At 39.4% G+C, this 12018-nt stretch overlaps 1 protein-coding gene across 8 annotated transcripts in view; it reads left to right on the top strand.

The window, feature by feature from the left end:
- Positions 1–12018, top strand: part of TNRC6C (trinucleotide repeat containing adaptor 6C) — a 394661-nt gene that overhangs the window by 284558 nt on the left and 98085 nt on the right. Inside the window, exon 1 of one of the 8 annotated variants that reach the window (XM_080993554.1) lies at positions 7321–7358. The exons of the other annotated variants lie outside the window; for them this stretch is intronic. The gene's annotated coding sequence lies outside the window, so the exon portion shown is untranslated. Of the gene's footprint in view, positions 1–7320; positions 7359–12018 lie in introns of those variants that run through there. 8 annotated transcript variants of the gene reach the window in all.

Genomic DNA, 12018 nt, shown 5'->3' with positions numbered 1-12018 from the left:
TCTGCTGACCTCTCTTCCCTTGTGTCTGATCATGGTTGTTGTCTCTCACCCCAGTCCTTAAGTTGGTATTTCCTAATATATTCAGAACTGATTTTTTTTTTATTGGGGGGGGGGTTTCTTCAGGAACAAAAGCAAAAGTAAAATAGGCTGCATTCACTTGGTGCCTTTGCACAAGTTCAGGACATTTGATCCATCAGGAGGTGCGCGATAACAGAGGAAGGGAGCAGATTGCCATTCCCCCCTCCCTCTCAACCTTTAGTACCCTGCCCTGAAAATCAGTTGAGAAGGCACTCCTCCAGAACAGATTTTCTGTTGGATGCAGGCAGGTGTTGTTGTTGTTTAATTAAAAAAAGCAGAATTAAAAAAGCAGCGGGAGGCCCCATCAGTTAACGTGGTATCTCAGGTTAAGAATGGTTTCAGGTTAAGAACAGACCTCTGGAATGAATTAAGTTCGTAACCAGAGGTACCACTGTACTCTGTTTTCCCTGTATATTTAGCATGAGTTGTTTTTGCGAAAGGAATGAGAAGGAAAGAGGAAAGCAAGTTTGGGAGCAGCTGCTGCTCCACTGGTCAACGGATGGGGCCAAGTTGGTGGTCTTCCTCAGAGGCAGGAAGTGTGGTTTCCCAGTCGCCCTTGGTGCCATGACTGATGGCAGACATCATTGGTAAATCAGTTCAAACTTAGGTTCTGCATTAGAACTGCATATAATAATAGCAGACTGCAATGGAAAAGTGGTATAGGAACCCAGCTTTATGCTCTCCTGGTTTCACTATTCTATACATCTTCATCTAGAACCAGATGAAGGTGATTGTCCCTCTTCCACACCAACGCTAGTAAAGTAGCTTCTCAACTAGATTAGGATAAGAAGTTTCAAACACGTCTGTACAGTGAGGTGTACTATAATTCTTAAATAATGAATGTTATAGGTTGTTTTGATAATTCAGTATAGAGGCTGTTAAACTGTGGAATTAAAACTGCACCTTTTAAGTGCTACTTTAATCAAAAGAAAACAAAAGGGCAGTATTACGTAGTAACAAGAAGGCTTAATAGAAATAAAGAGGATTATGAAGCAATTTAAGCATTACAACTTCAGATGGCATCAAGGTTGGATGGTATGCTAATCAGTTTTGGCTTTTTACCAGGTAAAATGATGGGTTTATAACCTTTAAGGGCTCAGCTTTCTCATTAAAAGAAAAACTTCAACAAACATGCACTACAGGTAGAATCCAACATTGTTTAAATTGGTCTCTGTGTGCTCCCCAAATTTCTTTGGAGGGTTCCCCCAATCATCTGGAGAATATTTTGAGTGCACATGGAATATAGCATGGGGGAAGAGAAGAAGGTAAAGTCCTGTTGTGCAGGTTGGTTCATTCTACTTATGAATGGACAGTGTTGGATATAAGCCTGTATTGGCCTTATTGTATTTGGGCATGTATTGATAATGAGCTTAGAAAGGTAGTAGTAAATGAAAACTGATGTAAAACTGCACTGTGTGTAATATTTATGTCTTAAGATAATGAATGTCTCTCTATTTGGCTTGATAGGTTGCCATGAAAGCTGTACCTTTGGAAACTAGCAGATTTGAATATAATTAGAGACAAATTACTTTACAAAAACATCAATACAGAATAAAAAACCCTCCTCTGTACTAATGTTTTTGTATAGTCATTTTTTTCTAATTACATTTTTCAAAGGTACAGATAATACCACAAATGTTTCTGCTAGCCTGTGACCATTTCATTAAATTTGTAAAGTACAAGTGTACTAGAATGCTCCATCTACAGCCTGAAACATAGTTTTCATTGTTTCTTTCTGAATACACGTGCAGTAATAATAATGGTTGGCATTCAGTCACCCGTTTTTCCAAAGAGCGTTGCTTGCATTGCATCAGAGGCTTTAGGGATGGCTTGTTGGCATGTACAACCACTGTTCTAAGAGGGAATTGGAAAATTGCTGTATGCACAGTTTTGGATTGGATATCTTATTTTAAAGGACTCAAATTGAAGTAGTGTGATTCAAATGAATCTTATTTCATATCAGTGGGGATGTAAGCAAATGCCTGATGAAATCCATGGCCTTGAAATCACAACTTAAATGTAAATATTGCTTCTCCTTTTTTGACTGATAGCATTGTGTTGGTAATGTGCACTTTGTAGTGGTATGGTACATATGCTCCCAATGTAGAGTTTGCTACTCTTGGAATGATACCAATGTAGAACTTTTAATTTATTTTTCTACTGGTTCTAGTTGTAAAAACGTAAGGCAGTAATGTACAGTGGTACCTTGGGTTACATACGCTTCAGGTTACATACGCTTCAGGTTACAGACTCCGCTAACCCAGAAATAGTGCTTCAGTTTAAGAACTTTGCTTCAGGATGAGAATAGAAATCATGCTCTGGCGGCACGGCAGCAGCAGGAGGCCCCATTAGCTAAAGTGGTGCTTCAGGTTAAGAACAGTTCCAGGTTAAGTACAGACCTCCGGAACGAATTAAGTACTTAACCCAAGGTACCACTGTATTATGGTACACTGTGCCTGAGTGTTGCAGTGTGGTTCATAGTTTTTCAGAACTACATTTAGTTTCAGAGTATGTCATATTGTTATAAAATAGTGATTGTAGTATTTGCATTTTCTGTACTTTATAAACAGCTGTATTGCACTTCTGTTGGTGAAAAATGAATCATTTTAAATGAAAACCATAGTTTCCCATGATTTTTGAAAAAAGTAATGTTGAAGTAATTCTTTGGTAAAAACTCAAAAATCCACTGTTGAGCAATGTGTTTATTACGATCATCTAAAACGCTACAAAATTGAGGCAAGCTTTGAGTTTTCCAGAACTCCTTTTCAGATAGGATGTTACAAAAGTAGGCTGGATGTTGTAGCCATGAGATCTGCTTCGACTGCATTCCAAAATGGAGACTGCAAGCTGAATATGTCATTCCCAGGTGCTTCAGATATCAGGTTACACACCTCAGATTCCGGGATATAGAAGCAATGGCTAGTCTCAGGTTCTTAGAAATTAAAGTCTGGCTTGTAACTGGCTGTGTAGGAAGCAAGTAAAAGAGAAACGTACATGGCTGTCTTTAATTTATCAAAACCAGGGATTAATTCTGGACATTGTAGTACTTAAAAAGAGTAAATTGAAGCAAAACTGAATGGTATTTCCTCTTAGGTGGAGTCAATCTTCAGGTCATACACGCAGAGGGTATGGTTCATCTAAAGAGCAGCATCAGCAGAAGCCTTACACAAGAACTTCTGCTTGTGCAATGGTACTTTCTTTCCCACTCTTCCCCCATGCCCCTTGTAATTGGCTGGTGTGGGTGTATGTCAGAAGAACCCCCAGAACAGCATACATGGGTGGAGGTGTGGGTGTTGGTCCATCTGGCAAGCTGAAATGCTTGTGCAGACTGAACGCTCATCCTAGCACATGGGTTTGGAGCAGATCCGGCTATAAGTCTGATTTACTATCTCATTAAACATAGGAAGTGCAGAAACTACTTCCCTAAAAGCCAGTCTTGTTGTTTTCAAATACAGTGGTATCTCGGGTTACAAACACCTCGGGTTACAAACACTTCGGGTTACAGACGACACTAACCCGGAAGTAGTACCTCGGGTTAAGAAGTTTGCCCCAGGATGAGAACAGAGATCGCACTCCGGTGGCAGCAGGAGGCCCCATTAGCTAAAGTGGTACCTCAGGTTAAGAATGGTTTCAGGTTAAGAACGGATCTCCGGAACAAATTAAGTTCGTAACCAGAGGTACCACTGTATGCTTCTCCTAAGGTGAGCAAATTACATGGTTACATGGTGCCATTTTAATATGATTCATGTATTTTATTAAGAAAAAGTTGATTTAACAAAATTAATGGTACATAAAAGAGGTTTGCCTACATTAATACTACAGTACTCAAAAATTAGGTTGATGGATACAATTTGAATTTTCTCTTTTCCTAGTTATATAGCTATGTGTATAAGTGGCAGCTCATAGATTCCTTTTTACAAGCTCATCTCCCACTGAGCACCTTTTTTTCTCTAAACTTTTAGAAGTTATTCACCTAGGGTATGTACTATAAGGTTTGGTAAACTCATCCATATTGGGGCTAATACAGTATTTTTAGCTTACAAGAGTGCATTTTTTGTACTTGAATGGCTTAAGGCAGGATTAAGCAAATTTCATTAAAAAGTGCTCTTTGTGGATTTCAGCTTTCACCTGTATGAGAATAGTATGGAATGATATGATGGCTTCTCATCTTACATTAAAGAGCATTACTGTTTAGTAGCTATAAAATAGTATTTCAGTAGCAGTTAGACTAAGTCATTTGTATAAGCTACAAAGACAATGTTAAAGAAAAAGGTGCCTTTCTGTTTGAGATTCAGTGTAGCAAGTACAAAGCACTTAATATTCTGCCTTACTAGTATAGCCACCATAATAAATCTTAATTCCAAGTATTTCTAAGTCCTCTATTTTGTCACGTAAGCAAAAGTTTTCTCACTTAATCCCTCCCACTCCTGATTTGATGTTTCCCTCCTCTTGAGAATCCCAGGACCCTTGACATTTCATTGTGTCTCTTGACTAGCTCGCCAGGGGTCTGAGTTTAGAATTCTTCCCATCTACTTAATACACTGAATTCCATATTCACAATGCTTCTAACAAGTATGGAATTTAGAAAACTTTTAAAGGGTCTATTGAATTTACAAAAGAAGCTGTCAGTTCATTGAAGTGTTGCTGCACATCTGCAGCTCGGATGTTGTTTTACTATAATGTTAAGTAGGAATATATCGCAGGAATAAAATGTTCAAAAATTCTTTTGAAAAATCACAATTTCAAAGCAATCCTAAACTTTAAGCCAGCAGTTTCCAACCATTTTGTTCCAGAAACTGTCAACTAGTTTGGGATATGATATACCTTGTTCTGTGAAAGAACTGTTGTGCTTTTTAAAAGTACAACCAATGTGGAATTGAGACCCATTCAGTTATGATTTTTTTGGGTAAGATGCCTAGTTTGCCAGTCCTCAAAAAACAGTGAGAAGATTTCTCCCATTTCCCACAAGCCTAACTTACTAGCTACCTCCTCCTAGTGATTTTGATTTGCAAAGGTATTTTGCAAAAGTAGTTCATGTTGTTCATTGCAACACCACTTCTGGTAAGAATGATTGCAAGTGAGGGGGAAGACTAGCAGCTGCTGCTGCAGTGTTAGAACCCAAGTGGCAGCAGATGTTAAGCTGAATATTGTGTTAGTTCACCCATAATGTCAAAGCATGGATTGGTGCTATTATAAGAGTGATTTCTGTGCTCACACTTCCCTTGTTTCCCTTGAGCACTGCAATTTCCTCTCAATATTTTGACAAACCATAGTATGGCATTAATATCTAGATTGGCAGTCTGAATCATTTTCTTGCTTTTCAAACCTGAGTTTGATCCTGGTATGCAAGGTGAGCACAAACCATAGTTTTGTAACAGGACTGTGGTCTGATGGAAATCTGTGTGTATAAGGACACAAGTTATTGTGGACCAAGTTATTGTAGCAAGACATCATGTAATCACCACCAAACATCACTTGGGGCATTTGTGAAGTGGTGGTAGCTTTGCAGAAACCTATAAGGCCTGCATATTTGATTTATTTCAGTTGCATAAGGATGGGTCCCCTCCCCTTTTTATCCTGGTTGTTCAACAGTCATTTCTTGATGGAGTAGTGATTTGCTACCTTTCACAATAATGGTGGAATTTTCAGTATTAAAGTCTTGATAGTGTGATTAGGGATTATGTTGAAGCAGAGACTGCCAATTGAATTAAGAGGTCTTCCTAACTGCCAACCTGTGCTATTAACTTCATTCTTTTTAGCCTCTGTTATCCCAAGGTGAGAACAGAGGTGAGGAAATTATCTGATTATCCAGGAGCACTGTCTTTTTCATTTTCTTCAACTAAGAGTTTACCCTTTGACTGGGTAAAAAAATCATAGCGTAGCGCAGAAAAAGCAAGATCAAGATTGCCAGTCCAGTGAATTGCCCAACACATTCATGGCAGTTACTAGGATCACTCAGTTTTCTGCTCCCTGAAGACCTATGGTGTTTGTGGGATCTATGCAGGTCTGGCTCCAGAGCTTTGGGAGGCATTGCCAGGCTGCCCTGAATGGGCCCTGAGAGTCCCCAGTGGATCCTCCAGTGCCCATTGCCACTTGGGCCCTTGTGAAGCCACTGCTGATGGTACCAACATCCTGCTCATGGGATTGCCTAGTAACTCACAGTCCATTACAGTGCTGCTGCTGGATAAGTGCACAAGAGGGTGGAGCAGTCATCAACCTTTCCTTCCCTCTTGTGGTGCCAGTTCTCATTACAACACCAGTGTGGCTGCTGTCAGGGGCTCAAGTGGCAGCAGGTATTGGTGGGGACAGGCAAGGCTTCAAGTGACGATAGGCCCCAAGAGTGTGTAAGTTGTCCATGCTTATCTCTAGTAGTATTTTTCAACAAGTTGGTTTATACACATCTTCAGGAATGAATGTGGAACACATACTTGTGGTTGAGATTGCTGCTGCTGTTGACTGCTCTTGAACAAACTTGAAGAGCCCTGCTGGACCAGGCCAATGGACCACCTAACCCAGCATCTTGTACTCACAGTGGCTGATTTGAACACAAGAGCTCTCTCCCTTCCTATGGTTTCCAGTAACTATCATTCAGCTATGGAGGCAGAACATGGGGAGGGTGGGACGACAAAAGAGAAGAATAGAGAAGAAAAATGGGGGCTCTTTTCTTTCAGAGTAATACAAGTGTGGAAGATTCTAATGCCTCCCTTTTCAGTCCAAATACCTCTTTTAGCGTGTATTTTTACTTGATCATTCCATGTTCATGCAAGTCTAGCTAACAGGCTTGCCCTTTATAACAGCTTCTGCATGGGAGAATTGCTGGAAATGAGGAATTTGCATTAGTTATGGCTCGTATTGGAGCACGTGCATATCCACCTTTTAGCCATGCTACAAAAAAGAAGAAGTTCTACGCCCAGATAATCATCTCCCTGCCAAGTAAGGTTGAGATCTGTCACCATTTATAAATTTAGCACATTGAACAAGTTTTGCATACATTTGTGGGGTGTGAGGGTGTTAAAATAATTTATTTAGGTTTTGCTAGTTGTTAAAGGGTTAGAACATTGATAGTCAGTCATAGATGCCCTGCCCCCTAACTATTGGGAGTCTCTTTCAAGCACAATGTGATAATATGTATAAACTTTTAAAAAATGAAAACTGAGATTCAGGAAGCTGGACTAGTCATCTATTGCTTTGTTTTTTCAGAATTATAGCATGGGCACAACCTCACCCATTGGCATCCTTTTGAAGAGACTCCAGTGTTCATCAATGACCTAATTAATTGTGTAAGACTTTCTTCTATGTTGAGAAATCCCTCACAAGGAAGAGTTAGCTCTCTTTCATTGAGTTACATTTCTTCCTCCTATAATATCCCTCTTTTCAGTTTAATTTGCCAAACGTAAACCATTCAGTCCGAGAAGCATTCTGTGCCAGCTTCTTGCCTCAGGCTAAACTTGTTTTGGAAAGTTTCAGGGTAATGGTTCAGCCATTTCAGAGGAAAGAGATGGGGGGAAACAAGTTGTTTTAGTGCTTCCATCTTTTGGCAGAATACGCTGAAACAAAAAGAAAATTCCCTGAGAAAGCTTAAGTTTACAGCAGCTGATTGCTTTGAACTACTGCTTTGTTTCTTGATTCTCAGTAGGTATGACCAGATGTTAGGGTAGACATCAGCTATGAACATTCATGCCCAGTTTTCTTCTGGTAGTGCAAATATAGTATGTCTTTCACTATGTATTAACAATATGTCTTGCTCACTGGATCCCAAAGAGGATAGCGTATAGTTAGGAGTGATGAAGGAAATTTCTAGAGTGGTATGTAGATGGAAATGCTGACAAGAGGCCAGGATTCCCAAAGCCAATAGCAGAAAGGGGATTATGGAATCAGTGGCCTATTGGGCAAAGTGTGGGATAGTGCGCACACACTCATTTTTCTTCCCTCTCTCATGTTGGAGGGTGATGTCAAATAGTTGACTTACTAAGCTTTGTTGCTGGAGAGGCTGGGCAAAGGATTGGATAAGAGTTGAATGTGTGATGTGATGGTTATAGTAGTAAGACGAAGAAGCAGGAGTAGATGGGATACAAGAGACCTGGTGGTGGGGTTTGATTGGTACTTCTTCTGATTGTGTATGTACATCTTTGGGAGGAATTGACAAAGTAGTGAAAGATTGGGTGAAGACACAGGAATATATATGAGTTCAATTTTAGCCAATATATTTTTGTTTATTATTTTTAGAACTTCTTCCTATAGGGAGGGATAGGTTAGTTCAAGGCTGTGGAACCTGTGCTTTTTTCTCTGATGATACTGGACTGCCAACTTCCATCACCCCTTGCCAGAATGGCCAAAGGTCAGGGATGATGGGAGTTGGAGTCCAATAGCATCTGGAGGGCCACAGACTCCCCACCCCTGCTTTAGTGTAGACATCTCAGTGTGGTGTCTCATAATCAATGTAGTGACATTTAATTATCCAATTTATAGATACAGTGCTCTATCCTCTCTGATTCAGACCTTCACAGGTGTACTGTGATGTTGCTGTCATGTATTCTGCCTTGCTCATTTGTTATAGTGGAGGAGGCAACTTTCTGCTTGTAGCCAGTGCTCTTGCCATTGAAATGATTACTGAAGCCCTTGCATGTACACAACTTCCATGTCTGTATGCCAGTAGATTATAGCAGTTTAAACACCATTCTAAATTTGGTAGCATGGTAAAGCTTTTGTTCACAGTTTCAAGGCACATTTGACACAACAGTGGCAAACAGGAAGGAAATCTCCATGTTCAGTGGTCTTTCATCTTTCAGCCAATGCTTCGTTTCTGTGTTTCAAAATAAACAAACAGAGGAGGAATGTGTAACATATACTAGGGTTTTATCAATGCCATTGTAATCACAGTTCTAAAAATAACTTCATGAACACTGAAGAACCTTAAATATTATCCTTTCATTTCACTGCTAGATGATTACACATGGGATGTGTCAGCAGAAGCTACTGTTTGATAGACCACTTGGATAGTCAGTTCTATTATTTTAAGCTTATTTAAGTGCATGTATTTAGAAATGTCATTATGTAAAACAGTTCTGAAAACTGAACTCTATTTTTTAAAAAACAAAAGTATCCTTTTCTGACTTAATTTGAGCTGCTTATACAAATGTACCTGGGAGTACTTCCCATTGAATACCTTAGAATTAAAAGTAAACTTCATGAATAGGATTGAGCTATTAAACTCAGAAACATGTATTTAGAAAAAATAGTGTTTCATTGTGAATTACACTTATGCCTCTTATACTTATCACTAATACATTAATTTGGTGGTATTCAAATCACATTGTATTTTTAATCAAGAGGAAAATGTTTGTGGTTCTCTGATTAGCTTTGAGAGATTCTAATTTAGTAATGTTTTGGAGCTAGTTAAGTACTGCTTTAAATAAACAAATGAATATGTGTAGAGAAACTAACATTGGAGACAGTAGATCAGATCCTATAATTTTAGTATTTGGTCATCTCTAGTGAAATATTCCTAGAATCATAGAATTGAAGAGTTGGAAGGGAACCTGAGGGTCATCTAGTCGAAACCCCTGCAATGCAAGAATGTCAACTAAAGCATACATGACAGATGGCCATCTAGCCTCTGCTTAAAAACCTCTAAGGAAGAAGAGTCTACCACTTCCTGGGGGAGCCCTTTCCACTATTAAACAGCTTTTACTGCCAGAATGTTCTTCTTAATGTTTAGTCTGAACCTTCCTTTCCAAATACACTCAACTACAGCTAAAACTGAGGCATTTCCCTAATAAGTTAAAATTTGCGTGAGCCTTCCTTTCAATTTAGATCTTTGTGAGAAGTCCTCTGTGTGCCCTATCTTCTGAAGTGACATACAGTACATGGCTACTGGTGAGAAGGCCTTCTCAGTAACGATACCCTGGTTGTAGACTTCCGTCCTAAGACATGTTTATGTCATGCTTTGTCAAGCAAAGGCCTGTTGTCTTGAGTTTTTAATGCCACCTAAATTACTTGATTTTATTTTTATCTTCTGAATAAATTGCTTTTATGGATTGCAGTTTTGTATTTTGTTTGTTTGTTGTTACCTGACTTGTTGCTCTTGAGAAGGCAGGTTAATAAATTCTGCTAATAAGTACAAAATAGCAAGAATTCACTCAATCGTACAGTCCAGCCCTTTTGAATTACAACTTTATGCATTAATATTTTGAAAGGAAAAATAGTTGTTTCCAGATTCATGTGGAATACAGTAGCTATATTTAAGTAAGGTTTTAGGAGTATGTGTAATGGAAAAAAGGACATGCTGGGTCCATTACCTAGTGCATGTTCAGAGATGATGAACCTAAGGATGAAAAGCAAAGCTGTGATTAAATGCTTTGTATCTAACAAAATAAGCAAGAAATCGCAGGTCAGAATAACAAAACAGTGTGAGGAACATTAAGCAAAAGATTCCTGCATTGCAGGGGTGGACTGGATGACCCTCATGGTACCTTCCAACTCTACAATTCTGTGATTCTATTATTCTATGAATTATATCTAGATATCTTTACAGTATCTGCAAAATATGAATTTAAGTCAGTGGGTGACAATCTTCCAACAACAGGCTAGAGTACTTTAGCAAGTCTTAGAAAGGCTGTAAGAATTCATGCAGAATGATTTTTTTAAAAGGGGCAAGAAGTGGGTGTAACTGGATGATCTGATCCTTATGTGGATATTCAGGATCCATCTGTACTCAGGATCCATTCAGATCTAACTCTGTATTCTGCAACATTTGAAAGTCACTTTCCAACGTCAAGCCCTAAGTGTGCAGCTTGTTTTGTAGTTTACTACAAAACACAGAGTTGTACTCTCATTGTACAACTCAGGATTTGCTTGTCTCCAGTGTACATGAATTGTAATGATCCTATACTGGATCTTATAATACAGTCTGACAAAAAGGCTTCCTGTTACACCTTGTCTTAAACATGCTGTTCATCATTTGAAAAGAAAATATTCCATAATCCAATCCCCCTCCCCCAATTTTCCCCCAGTGGGGACAAATTTGGAAAAAATGGTGGGAGAAGTTTCACTTCAAATCTTCCTGTGATTTTTTCTGTGCCTTCCCATCTCTAAGCCTAACAAACAAACTGAACCTGCAGCAGAAGTTGTGCAAGTAGGCTTTGTTCTCATTGAGCTCTCCTTCAGTTCCTGTGGGTTAAAGGGCTGCAGTGTAATACAGAGCTGTGAGGGTGAAAAACCTGCTTTCCACTTCTAGAAACCTGTCATTATAATCAAGGTTAGCCTCTGTTGCAGTGATGTCCTTGACTGTGAGCTTCTGCTTTCTTCAGCGTAAGTGTCTCTCTGTTGTTTGTTTCTGTGAGGACATGAAAGTTGCTTCACATATTGGGACAGTGTTGAGGTGGGTCATCTACCACTGCAGGGCACCTGGAGGAAATAAGTGATCTTCCTTCCACAGCTAGCAGTTGAGGCACTCTGCAGCCTCCTTGAAATGCAATGGAAAGGAGGGGAGAGATTGATGGGTATCATCATATTGATGATACCACATTCCAAATGACTGAACAACCTTTTGCAGGGCTTTCATGTACATGCTGAATTTCATGAGGGCCAAGATGTATCCCTGTGGGACCTTCACATCCCCAAAGGCCATGAAATCAAGCAGTGAATGTTTCTTACCTTGTCAGGGATTGGATGCTGTTTGGAGGAACAGAAGACAGGGGAGGGTTTTTCACATCTTGCCCTGTGATCTTGCCTAGGGAGTAGCATCCGGGGACGAGAAGTGGTAAATGGGGCAGGGAAAGTAGGGGAATAAGGTATGGAAAGGACTGGAGCATTACCTTCAAGCCACTCACCATTCAAATTGATTTTTATTTAGAGCCAAACTTAGACATGAATGGATAACTTGGTGGTTTATTTCTAAAATACAACACAGTCAGATAAAATACATTAAAACTGCAGAAA

The sequence above is a fragment of the Podarcis pityusensis genome (assembly GCF_964106645.2).
Source record: "Podarcis pityusensis genome assembly, chromosome: 2".
NCBI classification, from domain to species: Eukaryota; Metazoa; Chordata; class Lepidosauria; order Squamata; family Lacertidae; genus Podarcis; species Podarcis pityusensis.
The sequence above is the reverse complement of the archived record's forward strand: the minus strand, read 5'-3'. Positions and strand labels throughout refer to the sequence as shown.